Source organism: Apodemus sylvaticus, chromosome 3 (genome assembly GCF_947179515.1).
Source record: "Apodemus sylvaticus chromosome 3, mApoSyl1.1, whole genome shotgun sequence".
Taxonomy (NCBI): Eukaryota; Metazoa; Chordata; class Mammalia; order Rodentia; family Muridae; genus Apodemus; species Apodemus sylvaticus.
The window spans coordinates 127,771,391-127,779,145 of NC_067474.1; positions in this window are offsets into that span (position 1 = coordinate 127,771,391).

Sequence of the window (7,755 nt, forward strand, 5' to 3'; positions counted from 1 at the left end):
CACAAACAGTATAAAGTATCTTGGGGTGACTCTTACCAAACATGTGAAAGATCTGTATGACAAGAACATCAAGACTCTGAAGAAGGAAATGGAAGAAGACCTCAAAAAATGGGAAAACCTCCCATGCTCATGGATCGGTAGAATCAATGTAGATAAAATGGCCATTTTGCCAAAAACAATATACAGATTCAATGCAATACCCATCAAAATCCCAACTCAGTTCTTTACAGTGTTAGAAAGAGCAATTATCAAATTCATCTCGAATAACAAAAAACCCAGGATAGCTAAAACTATTCTCAGCAACAAAAGAAAGTCTGGGGGAATCAGTATCCCTGACATCAAGCAATACTACAGATCAATAGTGTTAAAAACTGTATGGTACTGGTACAGTGACAGGCAGGAGGATCAATGGAACAGGATTGAAGATCCAGAAATGAACCCACACACCTATGGCCACTTGATCCTCGACAAAGAGGCTGAAAACATCCAATGGAAAAAAGATAGCCTTTTCAACAAATGGTGCTGGTTCAACTGGAGGTCAGCATGCAGAAGAATGCAAATTGATCCATCCTTGTCTCCTTGTACTAAGCTCAAAGCCAAATGGATCAAGGACCTCCACATAAAGCCAGACACTCTGAAGCTAATAGAAATGAAACTGGGGAAGACCCTTGAGGACATCGGTATAGGGAGAAAGTTTCTGAACAGAACACCAATAGTGTATGCTCTAAGATCAAGAATTGACAAATGGGACCTCATAAAATTACAAAGTTTCTATAAGGGAAAGGACACCATCAAGAGAACAAATCGGCAACCAACAAATTGGGAAAAGAGCTTCACCAATCCTACATCAGATAGAGGGCTAATATCGAATATATATAAAGAACTCAAGAAGTTAGACTCCAGAAAACCAAACAACCCTATTAAAAATGGGGTACAGAGTTAAACAAAGAATTCTCACCTGAAGAACTTCAGATGGCAGAGAAGCATCTTAAAAAATGCTCAACTTCATTAGTCATTAGGGAAATGCAAATCAAAACAACCCTGAGATTTCACCTTACTCCAGGCAGAATGGCTAAGTTTAAAAATTCAGGAGACAGCAGGTGTTGGAGAGGATGTGGAGAAAGAGGAACACTCCTCCACTGCTGGTGGAGTTGCAAATTGGTACAACCACTCTGGAAATCAGTCTGGCGCTTCCTCCAAAAACTGAGCACCTCACTTTCAGAAGACCCTGCTATACCACTCCTGGGCATATACCCAGAGGATTCTCCACCATGTAATAAGGATACATGCTCTACTATGTTCATAGCAGCCCTATTTATAATTGCCAGATGCTGGAAAGAACCCAGGTATCCCCCAACAGAAGAGTGGAAGCAAAAAATGTGGTATATCTACAACAATGGAGTACTACTATTCAGTCATTAGAAACAATGAATTCATGAATTTCTTAGGCAAATGGATGGAGCTAGAGAACATCATACTAAGTGAGGTAACCCAGACTCAAAAGGTTAATCATGGTATGCACTCACTAATAAGTGGATATTAACCTAGAAAACTGGAATACCCAAAACATAATCCACACATCAAATGAGGTACAAGAAGAAAAGAGGAGTGGCCCCTGGTTCTGGAAAGACTCAGTGAAGCAGTATTCGGCAAAACCAGAATGGGGAAATGGGAAGGGGTGGGTGGGAGGACAGGGGGAGAGAATGGGGCTTACGTGACTTTCGGGGAGTGGGGGGCTAGAAAAGGGGAAATCATTTGAAATGTAAATAAAAAATATATCGAATAAAAAAAAGAGAGAGAAAAAAGAAGTAGGTTCCAACAGATGCTCTGGTGAGTAATTATAACCTGGCAAAAAAGAATGAACGCTTCCTTTTCCCATTGACCTTATGTTTGCTTCCAGAACAATGTATAGCCCTGACTAAAGGTGAGTACACACCTGGACCTAAACTTTTCTTTACTTGAAATTTTCTCTATCCAGACTGGACTTGAACTGAGAGATTTGCCTCTTGAGATAGGCATGTACATCATGATTGAGCCTATGCTTTTCATGGCAACTATGCTTCAAGATCTGGATTAGAAATATGTTTTATCCTATGGAAAGATCTGGATCAAATCCTGTGTTTTCGAGCTTCAAGATCTGTATCACTGGTGTAACCTCCATTTCTGGGTTGTAGATCATTCTAGATGTTGTCAAATTGGCAACTAGGAATACCATCACAGTCACCTTCAGAAATTTTAGCTATAACCTCGTGGAAAAGGATTTTCCTAGCCAAACGTATTTACTGCTTATGTCTCTTTATAGAGGGATAAAGATGGTCACAAGACCATCACATGAGTATCCAGAGGCTGTTTACCATGTGATATGTGCAACTCTCCCTTCCTTTCATGGGGAAAGAATATATAGGCCAAGGCAAGAATAAGAGAGAGACAATATCAATGTGACTAAAGAGGAAGGCCTCATTCCTACAGGTTAAATGCATTTCAAATGCTTCCCATTGAAGCAGGATGGGAGCAGCCATATCCATCTAAGCAACTCCTCACATAGTCTCTATTAGGAAGCCCAATAAACTCATGGATTTCCTATCATTAATGTTGGTTGGCATCAAACTTTTGATTACTTTGGGAATTTGATAGAATGGGTACATGATATTTGTGCAGCAACAGGGTCCTGGGACCAATATTCAATGGGTAGCAATATACAACTCTATATTCATGGCAGTCAATGAATATCAATAGCTTATACTATCAAAACATAGTAATAGTGTATTTAATGGACATAACATAACCAATCTACCTATTATACTACTCCAAATTCTATGGCTTCTGATGAAAAAAACAGTATTATAACTTTTAATTAATATAAAGAGAAAAAATAAATACATTAAACAAAACCAATAGAGATACAAACAATGAAGTTGAAACTCATACTACAGATTCTTCAATTAGTTTCTTCTAAGAAAATAGCATGAGAGAAGAGTCTACAGCTTAAGACATATCTAAACACATGACTACTCTTATTGTGTAGATTTTAAGTGCCGTTAAAATGCTTAAGTGGTAAATTCTTGGGTCCCAGTATAGTAATATTGAAGAACTGTGAAATCCCTGAGCATTAAACACTTATGGCTGAACTTTGTATGTATGCCCTCAGGGAACATAACCTTATCTTATATCTTCATTTTGCTTTCTAACCATTGCCTCAGAAGTAGTATTGCTCTGCCATTTACTCCTTCTACAATGCACTGACCAGAAGCACACTTAAGTGCTTACTGCTAACTGAAGGTGGAAGTAGGAAGACCTGACCTCAATATGCGTGTTGCATTCAAAGTCTAAAAAAAAAAAGCATTGTCACCGGCCTGCCATTGCTTCTTCCTGGGCAAGTATTGCTGTCACTGCTGCTGTTGACATCTGATGATGATATTCTCAAATTCCTTTGACTTGTAATGTGGACCAATTATCAATAACATTCCATGGAACATTCAAAATGGATTGAAAAATTAGTGGATTATTTGCCTCTCTAGATCCTATTTTGTCAATAAGTTTAATAAATTCATTTCAGATTGTACATATGTTCTATTGGTTCTATTATTATTGTAGCTCTTAGATTCACAATAGTCTGGAATTTTTGGGTCTGTTAAACCATAATGGCCAAGAAATTTTAAAAAAAAGGTTAAACATTCCCAGTACAGGAAATTTATTTAGTATTTTTCAGTGTTTAATTGGTGAATTCACACTGTCATGATAGGGTACCCTGATTTAAACCCTATATAATATATGTGACTGTATATATTTTAGAAAGTTTTCACAGTAGTAGATTTCCATATTGCCTTTTCCAAAACCCTTTACTATTAGCTATTTCACCCCAAATATCTTCCTTTACCCTGCTCTTCAATTACCCACTCTATATAATATATTTTGTTATTATTGACCTTATATGACTATTCTAGTGTTGAAAGACCTCCACTCTATCATAGTGCATTACAAATTTTCTAATGATGCAAAAGAATTATATATCTGTAGAATCAAAGCTCATGTCCACATGTGAGAGGAAAAATGAAAATTTTAACTTTCTGAAACTAGCTTACCTCACTCAAGATCATTGTCCAAAATTTCATGCATTGACTTGAAATATTCCTGATTTTATTTTTCTTGTTTATCTCATTTTTGTCAGTTCTTAGAGATTTTTTATAATGTATGTTGAACATATTGATTCCTTCCTATTATATTCTTTCCAGAGATATTTCCCTTTCCTACTCACACAACATTGCATCCTCTGGTTTTGTTTTTATTGATCTTTTAAGTAAAATGAATATTTTCCATACTTAAGAAGGTACAATCTTCCAGTGAAAGATGGTCCCCAAACAGAGAATGCATCCCTGAAGAAAAACTACTTTCCATTTCTCAAAAGCTACTAATTGACACAACCCCTTTCTTAGGGATGGAATTTTGTGCCCTTGGTTCTCTCTTCATGTGAGTAACTTTTCTCCCTTGTACTTGTACAGATCATATGCATACTATCTCAACTGATATTCTTATGTGTAGCTATCATCTTCTTCATAGAAAACATGGCTTACTCATATGGCTCTTCCACCCCTGCAACTTATAGTCTTTTTCCTACTTCATTAACAATGACTACTATGTTTGTAGAAGAGGAATGTGATACAGATGTCTCATTTATGGATGAACAATCTACTTTCTCATTCTCTACACATTGACAAGCTGGAGGTCTATGTAATAATTTCCATATACTGCAAAACAAAGACTTTACTATCTCTCCTTTCAAATTTTGATTATGATTATGAAGGGACTCTAAAAAAAGCCTATTGTTGTTGCTCTTGCAAAGCGACTTCATAAAAGGAAAGAAACTCTCTATTACTGAAGATGCTATGCACCTCAGGACCTAATCTGGAATGGACTTAAATGTCCTCTCTGAGGAATAGCTTTCATGATATTAGGAGTCTCCTTGCAAACTTCCAAAGAAGGGAGAAAACTAATTGCTGTATACTGCTTGTGTATATAATTTTGAATCACATCAATCATCAATGACTAACAAGGCACATAAAACGTAAGAGTACAGTAGGAAACACATATCTTGAGTGTGAAGGGCATTATATATATATATATATATATATATATATATATATATATATATATATATATGCAAATGACCTGCTAGAAAACACATGCCCAAAGATGTAAAAATCTCCAAGACATACCCAAACATGCTGGACATTATCCATATATATATATATATATATATATATATATATATATACATACATATATATATATGTGTGTGTGTGTGTGTGTGTGTATGTGTGTGTGTGTATGTGTGTATGCAAATATTAGCAAAACCACAGGCCATGAATTTGAAGGAGATTAGGGAGGGGGTTCATGAAGGTTTTGGAGGGAGGAAAGGAATAGGATAAATTAATTAAATGATAATCACAAAATTTGGAGAAATCAAGAGGCTCCCAGGATCCAAAAGGATGACATTAGCTGAAATATCCAAAAAAATGGGGAGATAGAACCCGTAGAGCATATTCAGAGTTTAGGCAAGGTCCTCAGTTGGAGGATGGGGCTACCCACTCATTAATTTTTAACCCAGAATTGCTCCTGTCTAAAGGAAATACAGGGACAAATAGTGAAGTAGTGACTGAAGGAAAGGCCATCCATAGACTGCCTCATATATAGGCACCAAACCCAGACATATTGCAGATGCCAAGAAGTTCTTAGTGACAGGAACCAGAAATAACTGACTCCTGAGCAGCTCTGCCAGAACCTGACAAATACAGATACGGATGCTTTCAGCCAACCATTGGACTGAGCATGGGACCCCAATGGAGAAGATAGGGAAAGGACTGAAGAGCTGAAGGGGTTTTCAACCCCATAGGAAGAACAACAATATCACCCAGCCAGACCCCATCCAGAGCTCCCAGGGACTAAATTGCCAACCAAAGTGTACACATGGAGGGACCCATGGCCCCAGCTGCATATGTAGCAAAGGATGGACTTATCTGGCATTAGTGGAAGGAGAGGCCCTTGTTTCTGTGATGGCTTGATCCCTAATGAAGGGGAATGCTGGGAAAGGAGATAGAAGTGGATGGGTGGGTGGGGCAACATCCTCATCAAAGCAGGGAGGGGCATGGGATAGGGGCTTACAGAGGGGAAACTAAGAAACAGGATAAAATTGAAATGTAAATAAATAAGATATCCAATAGGAAAGACTTGAGTGCACATATGTACACCTACACATGCACACACGCGCGCGCACACACACACACACACACACACACACACACATACATACACATCACATCACATGTTTCTGTCTCTTCCCCCACAACTAAGCTGACTGGCAACTCCCAATTCTTCCCTACCTCCGGCCTTTGTTCCTGTGAACAATAAGGCTCCTCACCTGGACTACCGACACCGCCCCAAGGCGGTTTTCACCTGACTCCCAACACAGACTCGCCAGTCTGAAGGCAGGCAACCCGCTGAGACCTGGAGCCAAAGAAAATTCACAGGCCCGCCTATGATGTGGCCGACTTCTGGGAGGGGTGGTCGATTCCCCCATGGCTATATAACATGCCTTAAAAATATTAAAGCTAGTCTTGACCGGATTCCCCGCCTTGACTCAAATCTTTTTCGCCTTAACCTCAAAATTCTCTTAACAGGCAACCCGGTTCACATGTAGCCGCTGGCAGACTACATGTTTCCTCTTATTTCTTCTTGGTAACTTATTTTTTCAAAACTTATTTTAACGATGGTTCTTAATGCTGTAACCTCACTTTTAGCCCACCATCACCAGAGATGGTAGAAATGAAAGAATATGGGGATTGGATCTGTTCAAAGGGGATTATAAAGATTTGAAATGTACTTAGAAGAAACTCCTTTCTGTGTTGTCTAAAAATTTGCAGTTCAGTTTATCAGTTAACATCAGCAGCTCAGTTCACTCTCAAACACTTCACAGATACACCAGCAGTTCAGTGTAGTAGAGTTGGGATAGCAAACATGAATCAGCAGTGGTGACACTACCTAGCAGAGACAGCCAGGCCTCAGCCTCAATACAATTCAGCAGGAGGGACTAGGGAGGAATAGCAGGAAACTTTCTAAATGTTCCATCATGGGTCTGCATTTGTCTTTCACTTATGTCCACCTTAAGAAAACACTTCTTAATATGTTTTCCCCAGAAAAACACCATCCAACACAACTAATTTTCAAAAGAACCCTTAAGTTTCCACTTCACTTCCTGAAGCTCAGCTTTTGGTATTCTTCTCCATCATTTCTCCAAATCACAATATTGTATATTACTGGGAGTATTTTGAATTGTGTACCTTATTTTGGGGCATCAAGATGTAGTTCCTCTGGGACTAAATAATCATTCAGGGTATGTGTTCTATTATGTTCATAGCAGTCTTATTTGTGATAGCTAGAAGCTGGAAACAACCCAGATGTCCTATGACAGAAGAATGGATTCAGAAAATGTGGTTCATTCACACAATGGGAATACTACTCAGCTACTGAGAATGAAGACATCCAGAGTTTTGCTTGCAAATGGATGGAACTAGAAAATATCATCATGAGTGAGGTAACTCAGACAAAAAAGGACAAGTATGGTATTTGCCCACTAATAAGTGGATGTTAAAAAGTACAGAGTGCCAGAGATACAGTCCACAGAACTCAGAAAGGTCATCAAGCTGAAGTGCCCAAGTGAGGAGGCCTCAATCCCATTTGGGAGGGAGGGAGGAAACTGGG